Source organism: Cherax quadricarinatus, chromosome 98 (assembly GCF_038502225.1).
Source record: "Cherax quadricarinatus isolate ZL_2023a chromosome 98, ASM3850222v1, whole genome shotgun sequence".
Lineage (NCBI taxonomy): Eukaryota > Metazoa > Arthropoda > Malacostraca > Decapoda > Parastacidae > Cherax > Cherax quadricarinatus.
The window spans coordinates 9,877,107-9,899,698 of record NC_091389.1 but is presented as its reverse complement, the minus strand read 5'-3'; the positions used below and the strand labels follow the sequence as shown (position 1 = coordinate 9,899,698).

Genomic DNA, 22,592 nt, shown 5'->3' with positions numbered 1-22,592 from the left:
CACCGAAATTCCACCAATCATCTCATGAAATTCAGAGACGCCCAATTAGTGATCAAAGAAACTAATTTCCGCAGACGCAAGTGCCTCGAATCAGCATTGATCGCTGTTTCGAATACAATTAAACAAAACAATGGCAGCTTCACCATCTCCGAAGTCTTAGCAAGAATCCTCCTGAAAACAGTAAACCCTGCCTGTTATACTACACAAAGCACATTACAGAGAGTGAACACTGATACAAGCTGCCTCTTTCCAGTCTATATTTGTCCAACCTATTTTTATGTTACCCAAGTAATAGCTTTTATATCCTTTTACTCATGTACGAATTAATTGCTCTACCATATTGTATTACTTTTGTCACTACTACTACTACTACCACCACTAGTGAACATCGAAACGTTACCTCACTAGCATTGCACCTCACTCTGAGCCTTTATATACCCTCTGTGTCCATGTATTGTTTGTAATGGCTTGATAAAGCTCCTGGAGAGCGAAACTTTGCCACAATAAATGTCACATTAGTTGCACTTGTGTCCTTTTACTTTACATATTGTCGGTAATTCTACCAACTTTATTACAGCTATCTATCTTCCTTAACTGATCTGTGAATTCCTCAGCAGTTGCTGATGGAGGTTTATATACCAGGATAATTACCAAATTCCTATTTTCAGTGTTAATGCCTAGGATTTCTACTACATCATTCGTAGAATTCAGCACTTCTGTTCAACAAAAAATATCTTTTACACAGAATCCTACTCCTCCCTGTGACCTATTCTATCACATCTATACATGTTATAGTTTTCTACCTTTATCACTCCATCCAAAACATCCCTTGTGTGTGTTTCTGTAAGTGCTCCAAACATGGCATTCGCTTCTGATAGGAGCCCACTAACATAACTAACTTTGTCATTTTTATTTACCTGGAGTTTACCTGGAGAGGGTTTTGGGTGTCAACGCCCCTGTGGCTCGGTTTGAGACCAGGCCTCGTGGTGGATCACGGAATGATCAACCAGGCTGCAATTTTTATTTCAAACCCTGAATATTTGCAAATATGAAGCAGGAATTACCATTTGAGGTGTTTTGCTTTGCTGTGTTTCGTTAGTATCACTGGTGGTACTAACGTGTGAAGATCTGAGGCTAGTCCCTCTACAATTTTCCAAGTGTAAATTATGATGTACCTTTTTCGCCTGCATTCAAATTAGTACTGGTCAAGGGACTTCAAACAGTACCAGTAATTGAGATGTCTGACTGTACTTGTATGTGCAGTGAAAGTTCTCTGTATATTCTCCAGATCTGCATTTTTTTCCTACCTTGACAGGAGCAGTTAGTGTAAAGCAGTACTCAAGCCTAGAGAGAGCAAGTGCTTTAAAGAGAATCATCACTGGCTTGGCATCCCATGTTTTAAAGGTTCTTATTATCCATCCTATCATTTTTCCTAGCAGATGTGATAATGACATTGTTGTGATCTTTGAAAGTGAGATATTCTGACATTATCAATCCCAAATCCTTCACATTTGTTTTCCGCTCTACTGGTTAGAATTTTGTGTAATCCATAGCAGAGTAATTGAAATTTCTCCCCACTGAACTTTATATTGTTTTCTGTGACCCATTTTACGACTTGGTTTATATCCGATTGTAGATTTGCAGTGTCCTAAATGGATGACTCTCATGCGAATTATAGTATCGTCTGGAGTGGCAAGTAGCACTGTCTTGCATAAAAATCACTGCATCAAACTGCATAAAAAGATACAGGCAAATGATCACAGAACACCTCTAGGTATATTGTTACAGTTAACGTTGATGGGAACGTTTTTCTATGCTTACTTGGGAATGCTCTGGAGTGATCATGTCAACACTATCCCTAAATTATTATTATTATTATAATCAAGGGGAAGCGCTAAACCCGTAGGATTATACAGCGCCTGGGGGGATGTGAAGGCATTCAGGCTTAATTCGGGGAACTGGAGCACAGATCCAATTCCCTAAATCAAGAGCCCCTCACCAACATCAAGGAACCTTCCCTGAGGGGACTATCCCTAAAGGATGGTGTTGGTAACCTGATTACCCAGAACGACTCCCCAGTTAAAAAGTTAGCAACTTAAGAGATTCATGTTTGTGCCCAAGCTTTTTGTCGTTTTTAATTCCCAGAACGGCGCAAAACAGTGGAAGAGGCAAACACTTGAATACAAGAGTAAACAAGAAAACAGAGAAACAACTGAGAGAGAGAGCTTACTAGTTCTTCCTTTTCCTGGTGGCGATGACACCTGTGTGCTCTGACTCACCCGAGACCTGCGCCATTACCCACTAATTTGCACGTTACCTCTGCTGACTTTCCCACAACGATATTTGTTTGACTTATTCATACAGTGTTAAGGTAACTCATACAACATGAACTGTTGCGACCCATGCATACAACTCTAAGGGCTTTCAGATTATTGTATATTTTGGATAATGATTTGAAATTATTATATTATGTTTCGCTCGTGCTATGTAATCGAGGAAGAAATTATTACAATACATAAGACACCCGGAGGATGTTGATATTGTTTTATACGTCAGTGGGGACCTTGATCCCATTACGAGACCAAAGTTCCTTGTACACCCCCTAGCCCCAACTATGAGGGCCATGTCTATACCTCCTTAAAAAATTTAAAAAAATCTCCCAGCAACCCATCCCCACACAATAACAACGAGCACATTGCTGACAATAAACATCATACTTAATGAACTGCAAAAACGTCTACATTTGAATGATTGTCAATCAACTCACCTTAACGCTGAAAGGTCTACATATTTTGAGGAACAAACTATGTCTCCAAATAAATATTAGAATTAATAAAACTGAAGTAAAGAAAAAAGACGAACATATGGAAATTTAGTGCTCACAGCCAACACATACTAAAAGTAACAAAGATTACAGAGATACTCTAAAATTCGCTATTATATTACGTAATCATTTCATTCGTTTACCCCTACCTCATATATGAAATGTGTCTGGGGATCTACTTCGGCAGCCCACTTCTGATCAATTGTATCACGCAACAAAAGGCAGCTATCAAAACCACCACAAACTATAGTTAACACAGTACGCCCTTATTCAATTCTGAACTTATATACATATATATACATATATATATAGATATATATATATATATATATATATATATATATATATATATATAGATATATACACACACACACACACACACACACTGTCCATTCACATCTTCTGGACACTATAATGTTAACGCTGACCTAAGACATTACCTGAGAAACTAACAGAATACACATGTATTATACTAGAAATAAATGCCCCTCTGATATCCCTAGTTTATTTTAAACATCTATAGACATTCTGTGTAAATTAAAGATGAACTTAAAAAAAAAAAAAGACATATTGCAGTATTTCATGAATTCAAATTAAAGCTAATGTAATTCACTAAACCAAAATTCTTGACTATTAATTATCACACTTTACTGCCTGGTCACAGACCGGGCCGCGGGGGCGTTGACCCCCGAAACTCTCTCCAGGTAAACTCCAGGTAAACACCACGTATACCTTGTCTTTCTTTAATCCTGTCCCAAATTTATTTACTGACTACCCTTTATCACATCATTATTATGTCACTTCATGATTTTGATTCTGCCCATTCAATTACTAATTTTTATTTATATTTAACTAAATGTTACCAGCCAATGCTTTTCACTTGTGAGCAATAACCAGATATTTCCTATCAATACCTCGTTCTAAACTCACAAGCACAATTATTAAACAGCACCACAACCATATATATAGCTGTACGCTTTTCTTTACAAGAAAAAATAGTTTTATTATTATTATTATTATTATTATTATTATTATACGACTGGTGCCAAACACTCCCCTCCCCTGCTGCCAAGCGTTGTCCTCCCGGTTACGTATTTGTTTACTGATAGTTGTTTTGGGATTTAGTCAAATTAACCGATCAACGTAACTAATATGTAATTTTGTAGGTTACTCTCAAATCGTTCAAAAATTAACGGACGTGAAAGCATTAAAAAATGTATTATTTTAAGGGCGGGTAGGTTGCTTCATACCCGGTGTGTTCCACGAGGCACCTTCATATACTGCCCCCCATCACTCCACCACAACCACCTTTTCCCCACTAACCCTCCAAATAGACCTGAAGCTAGCAAGGAGGTGTGTGAAAGTGTCAGACAGAAGCAGGTTCATCATTACAACACTACAAGTCGGTCATTACAAAACACTTCAGACAAAACATGTCTACACTACCGTCACTCTCAGCATCAACCTACCGAGTCAACATCCTGACTTTGATTCAATATCTAAGGACGAGAACAATTTTATGTTAGCTAAGATGTAACCACAAGTACTATTATATGATGTATCAATTTAAACCCCTAGATTATTGAGACTGCCACAAGTTTCTCAAATTATTCGCTCAGGAGAGCAGATGTAAAATGTAAAAATAATCTACACCTACAAAATAATGGGACTGGTTCAAAGTATACATGTCGAATTATTTATCGAAAAAGTGAGGTAAAAAAAATTGAAAATAAAGAGGTGCAATAAGTAAAATAAGCATAAATACCTTTCGCCAATCAGCCCACATCCATCACCATATTTTAAATGAGGCAGCAATACTACATATCGCAGCGTTAGTGATTACGAAATATTTTCAAACTAAAAAATCAATGTTATGAGCTGTCAGCTACAGTTGCCGGAAGTGTTATCGTACAGTCAGTCAAGAATGCTTCCAGCTTCAATGACAGAAAACAGTATTAAATTATTGTATATCTTAATAATATTTAATAAAAACTTAATACAACTCTGATTCCTCCCGATTAATATAATATTGAGCCTCTGTTGTCTCGCGTTTGTTCTGTTCCTTACGGAGGCTAGTACTTGCGCAATGCTAACACTGATGTAAGAGAATTCGCTGTCTTTTTCCCCAACAATAAAAGTTTTAATTGCATAACTATTGCTTCTGAAAAGTATTACAAACTGATGTACAGTAGTGATGCAACGCGCAGTATTTCGGTCAGTAGGTGGTAACATACTTGCCCCATACCCTATTAAAAACCTATGCTTGGAAAAAATGTCAAAACCTTACAATGGTTTCACAGATACAAGTGAGAACGAGTCTTCAGTGATACCAGCGATGGAGGATAAAGTATTATTATATTCGGAGAAAGCGCTATAGCGAGGCAATAGAAAATCCTCTCTCAATAGCCAGGTAGGCGGCATGAATGAAGCAAGACTGAAGACGAGACGCACGAATGACCACAACAGAAGCTACACCCAACAATAACCATTACATACCTTAAATTAAAACAAAACACTGTCACAGTGTTCCGAGTTTTATATTTTTATCAAGTCTTTCATTCATTTTCCCCCCACATTCTATTCTGGGAGGCAGAAATCCGCTTGACATTGTCGGCTCCTGGTTGGTTGGACTCCACAGCCTACTTTCCAAAGACTTTCGCTTCCGTTCAATGCTAGAGGAATATTTATTCTTGCATTACTTTCTCCCATGGGTGAGAAATGTTTTAATCACTTGCGACAAGTTGTCTTCGCTGACAAAAATGACACACGACTCACTCTCTCTGCCTCTTGTAAGAGGACTAAAAGATGACTAATGGACAATCTTACAACAATGCCAGCAGACTTTTTTTTAAGCTTTACACGGTCCGTTGTTTCTGGTAAACTGGTTCACTTGGCCTAGTAAAGAAGAATTGACATCAAGAACACTTAATATACCACTATGGGCCGGAAAAAATAATGTCGGGTCAACGAGGTTGTGGTGGCTATGTAGGCAGAGATGGCTTTTGTTCTCTTTCTACTTCCGTCTGGTACGACAGATTAGGTTTTTGTTCTATCTCGGTAATCTCTCGGCTAAATTATCTTTCCTTCGTTGTGACATTCACATTTTTAAGCATTTTGGTCATCCTTTGTCTTCTGTACATTCTTCTACGCTCTATCCCTCTCTCTTTAGATCTGATCTTTTAGATTTTCTCAGTGATATATACTTAATACAAACTTTGTACGTCTCTGTGTTCAACTTTTCAAAGCACTGGTGAGGAACGAGGATACTCGCGACTGTTTCCAAGGGTACTTCTGATAGTTCTTTGTTGATTTTGTCTCAGTCAATTCTCTGATTAAGTTATATTTGTGATGAATGGTTTGAAAAACCGACAAGTTGAAGATTGAGACACTTAGGCAGCATATGGGAATCTTTATTCAGGAAACGTTTCGCCACACAGTGGCTTCATCAGTCCAATACAAAGAGGAAGGCGTAAGGAGAGGAGTATGAGGTAATCAGTCCCTCAACCTGGAGTCGATGTGTTCAGTCCATCAATCTTGTTCAATGTACAGCATAGGGCCGTAGACGTGGCTTATATACTGTAGTGAGGTGAGGTGAAGCAGGCGAAGGCGGGGTCATAGTGGTACCATCCACTAGTCGAAGTAGGTCTTCGTCCAAAGGTTGAACAAGTGTTGAAGAATACTTTGTAACAAGATCCCATGATGCTACAGTGTCTGACAGTTGTGATGAATGGTTTGAAAAACCGACAAGTTGAAGATTGAGACACTTATGCAGCATATGGGAATCTTTATTCAGGAAACGTTTCGCCACACAGTGGCTTCATCAGTCCAATACAAAGAGGAAGGCGTAAGGGGAGGAGGAGTATGAGGTAATCAGTCCCTCAACCTGGAGTCGATGTGTTCAGTCCATCAATCTTGTACAATGTACAGCATAGGGCCGTAGACGTGGCTTATATACTGTAGTGAGGTGAGGTGAAGCAGGCGAAGGCGGGGTCATAGTGGTACCATCCACTAGTCGAAGTAGGTCTTCGTCCAAACATCGACTCCAGGTTGAGGGACTGATTACCTCATACTCCTCCTCTCCTTACGCCTTCCTCTTTGTATTGGACTGATGAAGCCACTGTGTGGCGAAACGTTTCCTGAATAAAGATTCCCATATGCTGCATAAGTGTCTCAATCTTCATTAAGTTATATTTGTTGAGCATCCCTTTTCGAATAATGTTACTGGAGTTCCCCACCCCTGAGTTTATATTTGTTTGTACTTAAATGAGGTTGTGATCATAGAATATTGTGAGGTCTTCGTACGTGCAAATTAAGGCCAATGAATTTTCATTTTCAGTGGGTTTTGTTATCTGTTGGTTCAAAGCAAACTTTTCACAAAGCTCCATTAGTTCTCTGATACGTATTTGTTGACAACAGTTAGCGTGCTTCCAGGAACTATTTCTGGTACAACGTTGTTTTTTTTTAATCCGTTTTCATTTCACATTTGGGAGGCTGAAATCTCCAAAGAAGATAATATTTTGCGTGGAATTTTCCAAATCTTTAAGGTAGCTATCTATCCTCCTTATTTGATCCGCGAATTCCTCAGCCGTTGCTGACGGTGGTTTAAACACGACGATAATTACACCACTTTAATGCCTAGAACTCCTACTATATCATATGATGAATTGAGCAGTTCTGTGCAAGTGTCCTATTATCTCTGTTATATCTAGTATTCTATCTAAATATATAATGTAGTTTTTTTGTCGTTTTCTCACAGTCCAAAATATTCCTTGTATGTTTCTGTGAATTCTCCAAAATATTTGCTTTACTGAGGAGTCCACTAATATAACTTTGTCATTTTAATTTGATTTCACACCAGACAAGTCTAGCCCATGGCCGGGCTCTGAGAGTAGAAAGACTCCAGAAACTCACCGAAGAACTGTTCGCAGCTAGGAAGGATTTACCATTTTGAGATGTTCTTTAATTAAGGGAGGGAGGGAGTCATCCTTAACACTGACACTATTCATGGGATGCACTAAACCCATTGGGTCATACATTTCCTAGGGAATAAAAAGCAGTCAGGTTTGATCCACGGAAGGGGAGATTAACTCCAATCCCTTAAATCAAGATCCCTTCACCAGCATCAAATAACCCCCCCCCCCTGAAAGGGGAACTGGTTATGGTCCCTTGAACTTAGCGAGTACAGTACTATTATTCTGCCAATGATTCTTCATTCATTCACACGCGGGTTGAATCACAATTTCAAAAAAATAGAATTACGGTAGATCAGGGATTGATCTTTGGAGGAAACACCGTAAACAATTACTTTTAACACTGTATAACTGACCAATATTGTTACTTATTTAATTTTGTAAATAGTTCATTAACAGTGCAACTTATATGTCTAACAAAATGTTACGACCCAGTCCAGGATCCATTAGGGGCCTATGCAATTATAAATCATGAAATTTTTCTATCCAATGATAGGAATATCACGTTCCAATTCAAGGATATCCATTCAAATGAAAGATGTGTGGGTTAACTGGTCACTGATGATGATGACTCAGTCATCATTAACACTGCTATACAATTATCTGCTTCTATATCTTGTGTCGCTATTGTAGGCGAAGATGAAACCCGTTACCGTTATGAGGAAAATTATAATGTAGATGATTCTGAAAATTAATGCGTTTTTAAGGATGCGAAAGAATCAAAGGTTGGTCTTTGATTCCTTCGCCACTTGTGACGAAGGAATCAAAGACCAGTGCATACGCGTCTTTTACCCACAATTCCTCGTTATCACCATACAAGTTCCACCAAGGATGACGGAGCTGATACCATATATGAGAAATCTTTCTTACGAAGATAGGCTGAAGGCCTATGAAGATATGATTGAAGTGTACATATATGTTCTTAATACTGAACCTACTGGTCACCAAGACACTGAATTTGACTTGACAATTTCAACGAAATTTTCATAAAAAAAAAAATGGCTTATAAGAGATACTACATTAAAAAAAAAAAACCGCGCATCTCGCCTCAGACGGTGTGGAAAAATGTACCAAGAGACGTAAAAAAAAAAAAAAACTGAAGGAGACGTAAGTAATGTGGAAATATATGTTAAATATTCTCGGAAAGTATTAGCCGTAAAATGATTCCAACAGACTATCTCTTGCAGAATTTAGAGCTTTTATGTTATTTAGTGTCATCTTCTGTGAACGACTGCCTTTTATTTTCAAAACAGCTGTTGAAAGCTTACTTGGCATTAGTCAGGATCTTTGGTATGTTGTTAAGAAACGCCTTCCCAGTAATCGTATTATCATTTCATTACGAATTAGTTGAATTATTTCCTAATTTTCCAGGATTACATAGACAGGTGAACCGAGGCTGATGTATTAATATGGTTAGGGAGGGAAGGGTGAGGCGATGAAATTTAGAAGGAAATATACTGGGAAGAGAAGGAATCAATGAAGAAGTGGTAAATAAGGATGGGGAGAGAAATAGGAGAGGAGAGTTATAATGGTAAAGAGATAACGCAAGAACATAGGAAAGATTGATATGGGGAAAGGAAGGGAAGAGAGGAAAGGAGCAGAGAGCTGGTGAAGGAGACGGTAAGCAATAAGGAAATACAGGAATGGGGTAATGTAGGGATAGATAAAAGTAAAGAGGTAAGGGAGGAAGTGAGGAGGGCGGGGCAACAAAGGCCAGTTCTCCCCCCGTGTTGCCACATACTAACACAAACTCACCATCACTCCCTCCCTCCCTCTCTATACCACCCTCCTTCCCTCCCTCTCTACACCACCCTCCCTCCCTCCCTCCCTCTCTACACCACCCTCCTTTCCTCGCCATACCACCCTCCCTCCCTCCCTCCCTCTCAACACCACCCTCCCTCCCTCCCTCATTCTACACCCCCCTCCCTCCCTCCTTCCCTCTTCACCACCCTCCCTCCCACTCCACACCACCCTCCCTCCCTCCCTACCTCTCTACACCACCCTCCCTCCCCCCTCCCCCCACCCTCCTCCCTCTCTACCTCATACCACCCCCCCTCCCTCTCCACCACCATCCCTCCTCTCCCACACCACCCTCCCTTCCCCGGGCCCTACCACCCCCCCCTCTCAACACCACCTCCCCCCTCCCCCCCCTCCCCTCTACACCACCCTCCTCCCTCTCTACACCACCCTCCCTCCTCTCTACACCATCCTCCTCCCTCCTCAGTCTCTACCCCCTCCTCCTCTCTCCCACCCCCCCTCCCTTTCTCTCACACCTCCTCCCCCTCTCTATCCCTACCCTCCTCCCTCCCTTCTATACCACCCTCCTCCTCTATACTACCCTCTTCCTCCCCCCCTTCTTCTTACACCACCCTCCCCCCCTCCCTCCCTTCTACACCACCCTCCCTCCTCTCTATACCACCCTCCCTCCCCCCTCTCTACACCCTCCCTCCTCTCTCCCACCACCCTCCCTCAGTCTCTACACCCCCCCCCTCTCTACACCACCCTCCCCCTCTCTCTCTCACACCACCCTCCCTCCCTCTCTATACTACCCCCCCTCCCCTCCCCTCCCCACACCACCCTCCCTTTCTATACCACCCCCTCTATACCACCCTCCTTCCCTCCCTCTCTCAACCTCCTCCTCTCCACACCACCCTCCTCCCTTTCTACACCACCCTCCCTTTCTATACCACCCTCCCTCTCTACACCCACCCTCCCTCTCTACACCACCCTCCCTCCCTCCCTCCCTCAGTCTCTACACCCTGCCTCCCTCCCTCAGTCTCTACACCCTGCCTCCTCTCACACCCCCCTCCCTCCCTTTCTCTCTACACCACCCTCCCTCCTCTCTATACTACCCTCCCCCCTCTCCACACCACCCTCCCTCCCTCTCAACACCACCCTCCCTTTCTATACCACCCTCCCTCTCTATACCACCCTCCTTCCCTCCCTCTCTACACCACCCTCCCTTTCTATACCACCATCCCTCTCATACCACCTCCTCCCCTCCTCTCTACACCACCCTCCTCCCTCCTCCTCCTTTCCTCTCACCACCCTCCCTCCCACTCCACACCACCCTCCCTCCCTCCCTCCTCTCTACACCCTCCCTCCTCTCTACACCACCCTCCTCTCTCTCTACACCACCCTCCCTTCTCGCCATACCACCTCCCTCCCTCCTCTCTACATCACCCTCCCCCCCTCCTCTCTACACCACCCTCCTTCCCTCTCTACACCCCTCCCCCCCTCCTCTACACCACCCTCCTCCTCCCTCTCTACTCCAACCCTCCTCCCTCTCTACTCCAACCCTCCTCCCTCTCTACACCACCCTCCTTCCCTCTCTACACCACCCCCCCTCCTCTCTACACCACCCTCCCTCCCTTTCTCTACACCACCCTCCCTCCTCTCTACACCACCCTCCTCCTTTCTCTCTACACCATCCTCCCTTCCTCTCTATACTACCCTCCCTCCCTCTCTACACAACCCTCCCTATCTATACCACCCCCCCTCCCTCCTCTCTATCCCACCTCTTCCTCCCTCCCTTCTTCTCTACACCCACCCTCCCTCCCTCCCTCCCTACCTCTCTACACCACCCTCTCCTCCCTCTTTTTCTACACCACCCCCCCTCCCTCTCTCTCTCACCCACCCTCCTCCCTCTCTACACCACTCCTCTCTCTCTACACCACCCTCCCTTCCTCGCCATATCACCCTCCCTCCCTCTCTACACCACCCTCCCTCTCTACACCACCCTCCCTCTCTCTCTACACCACCCTCCCTTCCTCGCCATACCACCCTCCCTCCCTCCCTCTCTACACCACCCTCCCTCCCTCCCTCTCTACACCACCCTCCCTCCCTCCCTCTCTACACCACCCTCCTCCCTCTCTACACCACCCTCCCTCCCCTCCCTCCCTCTCTACACCACCCTATACCACCCTCCCTCTCTATACCACTCCCTCTCTACACCACCCTCCCTCCCTCCCTACACTCCCTCCCTTCTCTCTCCTTCCCTCTTCACCACCCTCCCTCCCACTCCACCCTCCCTCCCTCCCTCTCTACACCCTCCCTCCCTCTCTATACTACCCTCACTCTCCCTCTATACTACCCTCACTCTTTCCCTCTATACTACCCTCACTCTCCCTCTCTATACTACCCTCACTCTCCCTCTCTGCACCACCCTCCCTCCCTCCCTCTCTGCACCACCCTCCCTCCCTCCCTCTCTTTCTCTCTACACCACCCTATACTATATTACCCTCCCTCCCTCTCTACACTACCCTCCCTTTCTATACCACCCTCCCTCCCTCTCTATACTACCCTCTCTTCCTCCCTCCCTACCTCTCTACACCACCCTCTCTCCCTCCCTTCTTCTCTACACCACCCTCCCTCCCTCCCTCTCTACACCACCCTCTCTCCCTCCCTCTCTACACCACCCTCCCTTCCTCCCTCTCCACACCACCCTCCCTCCCTTACTCTCTACACCCCAGCACAACACAAAAACAAAATGACACACTAAGACCATCTCTTCCTTCCATTCTTTACGAAAAAAGTACTTTGGAATTTCGACGCTGACGACCACTTTGCCACTCTCTACACGTCACTTGACACCGGATAAGCATCCCTGGATATGGCCATAAACTGGAAGGGTGACCATATGAATTTCGACAAACTACTGACTTCCACAATTTCCTGTCAACATCAACTCCGCCACATTCATGCAATTAACCTCAATAAAACAAAAAAATCAGAGGTTTTCGAAGAGAAAAACTATCAAGACAAGAGGGAGATACCTGATAATATATATTGGGAAGATATTGAAAGGCCAGACCCACGTCCCAAATCTCTACACATTACCCTAACCTAATAGAGTAGGATATATGGGTAGAAGTGTAAAATAAAGAGAATGGAAAGCGGGAGCACCATGGGCACAACAGTGTTCACATGAGTGATCCAAGGCTCTTTTACCTGCTATCAGCAGATATCAGAAATATTGCTGGAACAAGTGTAGAAGTTTTCAAGAGGAAACTGGATCAATACCTCCAAAGTGTCAAATCAACCAGGATGTGCTGGTTATGTAGACCAGAAGGCCGCTAACAGAAACAACCTGGTAGAACAGACAGTCAACAAGGACTCTTAGCGAAAGGCCAAGTTGGTAGGGGGAAGAGAGGCTGATATACACCTGGAAAATATCGAATGGCACACTACTGTAACCAGTTTCAAGGGTTCTTTTACCCTCGCAGCTCTGCCTAACCTGGAGGTTACCTGGAGGTTACCTGGAGGTTATTCCGGGGATCAACGCCCCCGCGGCCCGGTCCACGACCAGGCCTCCCGATGGATCAGGGCCTGATCAACTAGGCTGTTACTGCTGGCCGCACGCAGTCCGACGTACGAGCCACAGCCCGGCTGATCCGGCACTGACTTTAGGTATCTGTCCAGCTCTCTCTTGAAGGCAGCCAGGGGTTTATTGGCAATTCCCCTAATGCTTGATGGGAGGCTGTTGAACAGTTTTGGGCCCCGGACACTTATGGTGTTTTCTCTTAGTGTACCAATGGCGCCCCTACTTTTTATTGGCGGCATTTTGCATCGCCTGCCCAGTCTTTTACTTTCGTAGGGAGTGATTTCTGTGTGCAGATTTGGGATCATTCCTTCCAAGATTTTCCAAGTGTAGATTATGATATATCTCTCCCTCCTGCGTTCCAACGAGTACAAGTCAAGTGCTTTCAAGCGTTCCCAGTAGTTAAGGTGCCAGACTAATTTGTTCAATAAATAATATATATATATATATATATATATATATATATATATATATATATATATATATATATACATATTATTTAGAGTAAAATTTCCGAAGCTTATAGATTTTTCATGAACTTTTTATATTTAATTTAAAAAGTTAGAGTTGGCTGCCTGATCAACCATGCTGTTGAAAACAACGGCTTTCAGACCTAGATAGCTATCAAAATCTGGCTAATCGTTCACTTGTTGACGGTTGTTGTAGGAAGTGATCCAGTTTCTTAAAACTCATGCACAGCAGACATTGCAAAACTCCCTAAATGAAAAACAGGATTGCACTTGAGAACCCCGTAAGATCAAGCTTCAAGGTTTCTCGTTCAAATACAAGGAAAATGACCGACTCCTGTTTTGAAGAGGAAAATTAATCAAGCATCCAAGCCATTCCTGAGTAGCCAGGTTGTGGTACCTACACTGGACTACATGTACCGAACACAGACACTGAATGATCAATCCATTAGCCAAGAAAGTAGGTCTGGAACTGGGCCGCGGGGGGGGGGGGTGCGATGATCCCAAAAGGGTAAACAAGTCAATCCACCATGGTGTGCACATACCAGCACCTGTGTGTCTGTATCCACCATGGTGTGCACATACCAGCACCTGTGTGTCTGTATCCACCATGGTGTGCACATACCAGCACCTGTGTGTCTGTATCCACCATGGTGTGCACACACACCAGCACTTGTGTGTCTGTATCCACCATGGTGTGCACATACCAGCACCTGTGTGTCTGTATCCACCATGGTGTGCACATACCAGCACCTGTGTGTCTGTATCCACCATGGTGTGCACATACCAGCACCTGTGTGTCTGTATCCACCATGGTGTGCACACATACCAGCACCTGTGTGTCTGTATCCACCATGGTGTGCACATACCAGCACCTGTGTGTCTGTATCCACCATGGTGTGCACATACTAGCACCTGTGTGTCTGCATCCACCATGGTGTGCACATACCAGCACCTGTGTGTCTGCATCCACCATGGTGTGCACATACCAGCACCTGTGTGTCTGTATCCACCATGGTGTGCACATACCAGCACCTGTGTGTCTGTATCCACCATGGTGTGCACATACCAGCACCTGTGTGTCTGTATCCACCATGGTGTGCACATACCAGCACCTGTGTGTCTGTATCCACCATGGTGTGCACATACCAGCACCTGTGTGTCTGTATCCACCATGGTGTGCACATACCAGCACCTGTGTGTCTGTATCCACCATGGTGTGCACATACCAGCACCTGTGTGTCTGTATCCACCATGGTGTGCACATACCAGCACTTGTGTGTCTGTATCCACCATGGTGTGCACATACCAGCACCTGTGTGTCTGTATCCACCATGGTGTGCACATACCAGCACCTGTGTGTCTGTATCCACCATGGTGTGCACATACCAGCACCTGTGTGTCTGTATCCACCATGGTGTGCACATACCAGCACCTGTGTGTCTGTATCCACCATGGTGTGCACATACCAGCACCTGTGTGTCTGTATCCACCATGGTGTGCACATACCAGCACCTGTGTGTCTGTATCCACCATGGTGTGCACATACCAGCACCTGTGTGTCTGTATCCACCATGGTGTGCACATACCAGCACCTGTGTGTCTGTATCCACCATGGTGTGCACATACCAGCACCTGTGTGTCTGTATCCACCATGGTGTGCACATACCAGCACCTGTGTGTCTGTATCCACCATGGTGTGCACATACCAGCACCTGTGTGTCTGTATCCACCATGGTGTGCACACATACCAGCACCTGTGTGTCTGTATCCACCATGGTGTGCACATACCAGCACCTGTGTGTCTGTATCCACCATGGTGTGCACATACCAGCACCTGTGTGTCTGTATCCACCATGGTGTGCACATACCAGCACCTGTGTGTCTGTATCCACCATGGTGTGCACACATACCAGCACCTGTGTGTCTGTATCCACCATGGTGTGCACATACCAGCACCTGTGTGTCTGTATCCACCATGGTGTGCACATACTAGCACCTGTGTGTCTGTATCCACCATGGTGTGCACACACACCAGCACTTGTGTGTCTGTATCCACCATGGTGTGCACATACCAGCACCTGTGTGTCTGTATCCACCATGGTGTGCACACACACCAGCACCTGTGTGTCTATCCACCATGGTGTACACACACACCAGCACCTGTGTGTCTGTATCCACTATGGTGTGCACACATACCAGCACCTGTGTGTCTGTATCCACCATGGTGTACACACACACCAGCACCTGTGTGTCTGTATCCACCATGGTGTACACACACACCAGCACCTGTGTGTCTGTATCCACCATGGTGTATACACACACCAGCACCTGTGTGTCTGTACTCACCTATTTGTACTCGCCTATTTGTGGTCTACCTGGAATCTACCTGGAGGTTGCTCCGGGGATCAACGCCCCCGCGGCCCGGTCCACGACCAGGCCTCCCGGTGGATCAGGGCCTGATCAACCAGGCTGTTACTGCTGGCCGCACGCAGTCCAACGTATAAACCACAGCCCAGCTGATCCGGCATTGACTTTAGGTATCTGTCCAGCTCTCTCTTGAAGGCAGCCAGGGGTTTATTGGTAATTCCCCTAACGCTTGGTGGGAGGCTGTTGAACAGGGGTCCATTCACAGCTCCTGGCCCCGCCTCTTCACTGATTGTTACTGGGTCCTCTCTCTCCCTGCTCCATGAGCCTTATCAACCCTCGTATTAAAACTATGTATGGTTCCCGCCTCCACTACGTCACTTTCTAGGTTATTCCACTGCCTGACAACTCTATGACTGAAGAAATACTTCCTAGCATCCCTTTGACTCTTCAACTTCCAATTGTGACCTCTTGTTTCTGTGTCCCATCTCTGGAACATCCTGTTTCTGTCCACCTAGTCTATTCCGCGCAGTATTTTATATGTCGTTATCATGCCTCCCCGGACCCTCCTGTCCTCCAGTGTCGTCAGGCCAATTTCCTTAAGAACATAAGAAAGAAGGAACACTGCAGCAAGTCCACTGGCCCATGCGAGGCAGGTCCAAGTCTCCTACCGGCTTAAGCCAATGCCCCAACCTAGTCAGGTCAGGTTACATTCACTTAAGGAAGGAACACGGCAACTGACCAAGGAGCACAAGCTAATCAGGTCCAACTCACACCCATCCACACCGACTCATGTATTTATCTAACCTATTTTTAAAACTACACAACGTTTTAGCCTCTATAACTGTACTCGGGAGTTTGTTCCACTCATCCACAACTCTATTACCAAATCAGTGCTTTCCTATATCCTTCCTGAATCTGAATTTTTCCAACTTAAAACCATTGCTACGAGTCCTGTCTAGGCTAGATATTTTCAGCACGTTATTTACATCCCCTCATTTATTCCTGTCTTCCATTTATACACCTCAATCATATCCCCCCTAATTCTACGCCTTTCTAGAGAGTGCAGATTCAGGGCCCTCAGTCTATCCACATAGGGAAGATTTCTGATACATGGGATCAACTTTGTCATCCTCCTTTGTATGGTTTCCAGAGCATTTATATCCATTCTGAAATACGGCGACCAAAACTGTGCAGCATAATCTAGATGAGGCCTAACCAAGGATATATAGAGTTGAAGAACAACCTGAGGACTCCTGTTATTTATGCTTCTTGATATGAAGCCAAGGATTCTGTTAGCTTTATTGCGAACACTTATGCACTGCTGTCTTGGTTTCAGATTACTGTTAACCAGAACTCCTAAATCTTTTTCACAATCCGTAATATTAAGATCTACATTATTTAGTTTATATGTGGCATGGTTATTTTTCTGTCCAACATTTAGAACTTTGCATTTGTCTATATTAAACTGCATTCTGCCACTTCTCTGATCACTGCATCAGTCTATTCAAATCTTCCTGGAGTGTTCTAACGTCCTCGTCAGAATGAATTTGACGGCCTATTTTGGTGTCATCGGCAAACTTGCTGATGTCGCTCTTTATGCCCTCATCAATGTCGTTTATGTAGATTGTGAACAACAGGGGGCCCAACACTGACCCCTGTTGAACACCGCTCGTGACGCTTCCCCACTCTGATTTCTCCCCATTTATGCAAACTCTCTGCTACCTATTTGTCAACCATGCCAATATCCAGGAAAAAATTTCTCCTCCTATTCCATGTGCCTTAATTTCCTCAATAGTCTCTGATATGGGACCCTGTCAAAAGCCTTACTGAAGTCCATATACACAATATCATATTCATAACCATGATCTACCTCCTCAAATAACTTAATGAAAAAAGTTAATAAATTCCTAAGGTAGGAACGCCCCTTTGTAAAACCATGCTGAGATTCGTTGATTAGTTTATGCTTTTCAAGGTGGCTACGAACTGCCTCGGCAATTATCGATTCCATAATTTTCCCACTATGGAGGTTAAGCTTATTGGTCTATAGTTCGACGCTAAGGACCTGTCACCTACTTTGAAAATAGGTATCACATTTGCCATTTTCCACTTATCTGGCACCATGCCAGTCTGTAGTGATATGTTGAAAAGATTAGCCAAAGGTTTGCTAAGCTCCTCTTTACATTCCTTTAGAACCCTTGCGTACAGTTCATCAGGGCCTGGGGATTTGTTAGGTTTTAATTTATCTATCTGCCTAAGGACTATGTCACTTGTGACCCTAATCGTGCATAGTTTATCATCATCCTGTTCTACATAATTTATTATTTCTGGAATGTCGCTACTATCTTCCCGTGTAAAAACTGAGAGGAAGTATGTGTTAAAAATTCTGCACATTTCCTTATCACTGTCCGTGAGCTGACCCGAGTAACTTTTGAGTGGGCCTATCTTGTCCCTGATCTTACTTTTGTATACCTGAAAGAATCCTTTTGGGTTAGTCTTCGATTCTCTTGCAACTTTAACCTCATAATTTCTTTTTGCTTTTCTTATTCCCTTTTTTTTTTCTCTCCTTAAATGAATATATTGATTTCTTATTGCCCCTCTCCTCTTTTGATTTGCCTATATATGCCTCTCTTTTGACCAATGAGATGCTTTAATCTATTGTTCATCCATTTAGGATCATTTTTGTTTGATCTGATTTCCCTATTTGGAACATAAGTTGTTTGAGCAGCTAGAATTATGCCCTAGAAAACGTCATATCGGCAATCACCACCTACCTGACCCATAGTCAGGTCATTTCAGTTCAGCCCACCCAAGTAATTTGTCAGTCCTATGAAATCAGCCAAGCGGAAGTCAGGGACAGAGACTTATTAGGGTAATTCCATGATATATTAAAACTGAGTGATTTGTGATCACTTTCCCCAAGTTCATCATTAACCTCAAGATTATTAATTAGCGTTTCCCTGCGCTAATTAATAATAAGGTACACACACCAGCACCTGTGTGTCTGTACTACCCACCATGAAATAGTGCGTGTCCTACAATCAGCCAACAGAGGATCGAGCATACAGAACTCCTTGCGCTGCCTAACCCACAGGGATGTAATGATTCAATGATAAATAATAATAATAATAATAATAATAATAATAATAATAATAATAATAATAATAATAATATACTCAGCATGTAAAGCACACACACAATATACAGTACATAACACAACCTGTTTTGGACAGGAAGAAGAAAGAAGTGTGTGATGTACACACTCGTCCCCACGCACAGCACAACTCGTCTTCAAACTACTACTTGAAAATGACTTAAGGGGAAAAAATGGGTTAAAAAAATACTTTACTTACAATCGTTGAAAAACCTGGGAGGTTTCCACGGCAACCACTGGATGTGACAGTGTGAGTAAAGAGAAGGCAGAATGTGAGGGGTGAAGGAAAAGAGAAGACGAGAGGGGAAGAGTAAAGGTGAGAGGGAAGATGTGTAATGGAAGAAAGAGATGAGGTGAAAGGGTAGGGAAAACCGAAGATGAGGGGGATGATAAGCGAGGAGGTAAGAGGGAGGAAGAGAGAGAGAAGAAAAAATAAGACAAAACATACTCACTCCTCCTCTTCCCCCTCCCCCGGCACACCAAATAAAAATGAATTTATTTGTGGTAAACAGGTGTTCAACTTTTTCTTTCTTAAGGTAAGTGGTGAGGAAGGTCCACCAGCTGACACTAGTGCAGCTTTAAGACCAGCAGCAGCAGCAGCGGCGGCGGCAATTGACGGCAACCACAGCAGCGGCAGCCACAGCAACAGCAATCAGCAGAGCCGAATTTACCACAGCAACAACAGACATTACCACAGCAGCGGCAACCATAACAACAATAACCATTACCACAGCAGCAATAAAAACATAAAAAATCACCAGAGCAGTACCAACCACAGGAGCAGCTACTGTCACTACCACAGCGCAAGCGACGGCTTTCAGAGTAGCAATCACCACAGCTGCTGTGTTGAAGTTTCTTGTTTTTCCCTCAACCAATATTCCATCCAGTGTTTGGGTTTTGTACTCTTCTTTCAATTCCTTCACAGGGAATCAATTGAAAATATTCCTTCTTGAAATCATGGAGACTCCGTGTCCTTCATGGCTGCCGCTTGTACAAATTTTAAAATCGACTACAATGAATCTTACAGCTCTATGATTTGTTTGTCTGTATCTGCCAGAATTGAGGATGGAAATTATAAGTTAAAAGAATTCTCGCTGGACTATGATTATCTTTAAAGACCAAAAGTGTACAATACCGTGGCTTTAACAGTACACAAACAACCCGCACATCGGAGAGAGAAAAGCTTATGACGACGTTTCGGTCCGTCTTGAACCATTCACAAGTCACACAGCGTGACTTGTGAATGGTCCAATGCTAGACCACTAAAACCATTCCTCTTGCAAGATGCTCTTGCAAGAGGCAAGAGCATCTTGCATTAAACCTATGTTGCATAATGTGATTTTATATGTTTAGCAATCTTACTCCTCGGCACTTTTTCAAAGATCTTGATGTATGTCTATAACACTGGTTAGTTTTCTCTATGACTGTTTCCTTGCTTCCTGTGTGGAATTGACTGAATACAAGAATTTTAGAGCTTGTGGCATGAGTGTGGGCCTGGGGCCGTGTGAACAAGCATGTTGTCTATGGTTTCTTCAAAGTGGGGTTAGTGTTACCTATTAAATGTTGGAAGACTGGTGTCACGGGACCGCTACAGAGCTAACAATCGGAACACTCCAGGTTGTTTAATGGTTCAGTGAACATAAATTAATACTGTATCATAAGTATTTCTCTCGTTTCTTTGTTATCATTAGTGACTACCTGCCATAACGCTCTCTCTTCCTCTCCTATCCTCCATGACCCCTCCACCAACTTCTCCCCCTCCTCAGGTAAATCTTCCCTACCTCCGTTGCCCAACTAAAATAACCCCCATCCTCTTCTATTATAACGCTCCACCCTTACCTTCCTTACCCCTCTTACCATAATACTTCACCTCCTACCTTCCTCATCCCTCCCTTACCATGACACCAATCCTACCTCCGGCATCTCAACCGCCCCTCTCCTACCATAACACTCCTCTCTCTCTCCTTCCCTCCCGTGAGCACCGGCGCCTCATTGCCTACAAGAACGTAATCACCATGATCATCAATAAACGTCACCAAATTGACTCACGGCTCCACTCAACTTCGTTCCTCGCAAGAACTTCACCATCAAGCAAACGTACGATAACCAAGGAAATTAAACCAACACACGCGAGTAGTATATGAACACTTAAATTACGGAGAAAAATCATCAGAAGCCGTCCTTCAACCCTTCCCAGAATAGGATAATAATAATAGGTAGAAGCAGCAGTCAGGGGGTGCTTATATCTAGTTAATTTCCTAGAAATTGACCTTCATACACTGATAACTGCACAAGCAGGCCATCCTCCATCGTAAACAACGTATGTGGAGACACTACCAATAAAAATTATGATTTGTCCCACGCTACTAGACAAGCCACGACTGTAAGGGACACTGTCCTGCACGTAATCCTTCCCTTTATATTATTTCGTTATTGGTGCTGTATGTAAATAAAGGCTCTACTATAGCCTATTTTTTTTTTTTTTTTTGGCAGAGGCTTAGCTCTTACAGACACCAACGAACTTTAATGCGTGCAAAAAAGTCAGTCATTTTATTGGAGGACAGATTGCATGACAACGCATGGACTGGTGCTAGGTAGGCATCCTTTGCTGTCGTGGCGGATTATGTGGAAACCAAGAGGCTGCGGGTAGGTATGTTAGCAGTGGGTAGCTAAGTGTCTAAATGACCAGGGCATTAACACTGGATAAAGATCGGGCCGCAGGGGCTATGATCCCACGGAGCCATTTACAGGTAGGCAGTAGTTAGGTTTGAAGCCTATCAACTGACTACATATGGATCATAAGACCTGAAATTTAAATGCATACCTGGAATATACCTGGAGGAGGCTTCGGGGGTCAACGCCCCTGTGGACCGGTCTGTGACCAGGCCTCATGGTGGATCACGGCCTGATCAACCAGGCTGTTACTGAAGATTGAGACACTAATGCAACACATGGGAATCTTTACTGAGGAAACGTTTCGCCACACAGTGGCTTCATCAGTCCAATACAAAGCAGAAAGGTGTAAGGAGAGGAGGAGTTTGAGGTAATCAGTCCCTCAGCCTGGAGTCGATGTGTTCAGTCCATCAATCTTGTAGAATGTACAGCATAGGGCCGTAGACGTGGCTTATATACTGTAGTCAGGTGAGGCGAAGCTGGAGGTGGCGGGGTCATAGTGGTACCATCCACTAGTCGAAGTAGGTCTTCGTCGAAAGGTTGGACAAGTTTTGAAGAATTCTTTGTATCAAGATCCCATGATGATGCAGTGTCTGACAGTTGTAATGAATGGTTTTGAAGCTGTGTGCAGTGAAGGTTCTCTGTACATTTTCTAGGTCAGCAATTTCACCTGCCTTGAAAGGTGCTGTTAGTGTGCAGCAATATTCCAGACTAGATAGAACAAGCCACCTGAAGTGTGTCAGCATGGGCTTGGCATCCCTAGTTTTGAAGGTTCTCATTATCCATCCTGTCATTTTCCTAGTGGATGCGATTGATA

The 22,592-nt window shown here is 44.1% G+C and overlaps 1 protein-coding gene across 4 annotated transcripts in view; it reads right to left on the bottom strand.

Moving 5' to 3' along the window:
- The window catches only part of LOC138850979 (guanine nucleotide exchange factor for Rab-3A-like), a 90,709-nt gene that overhangs the window by 31,722 nt on the left and 36,395 nt on the right, over positions 1–22,592 (bottom strand). The window contains exon 1 of one of the 4 annotated variants that reach the window (XM_070105379.1): positions 2,231–2,352. The exons of the other annotated variants lie outside the window; for them this stretch is intronic. The gene's annotated coding sequence lies outside the window, so the exon portion shown is untranslated. Of the gene's footprint in view, positions 1–2,230; positions 2,353–22,592 lie in introns of those variants that run through there. 4 annotated transcript variants of the gene reach the window in all.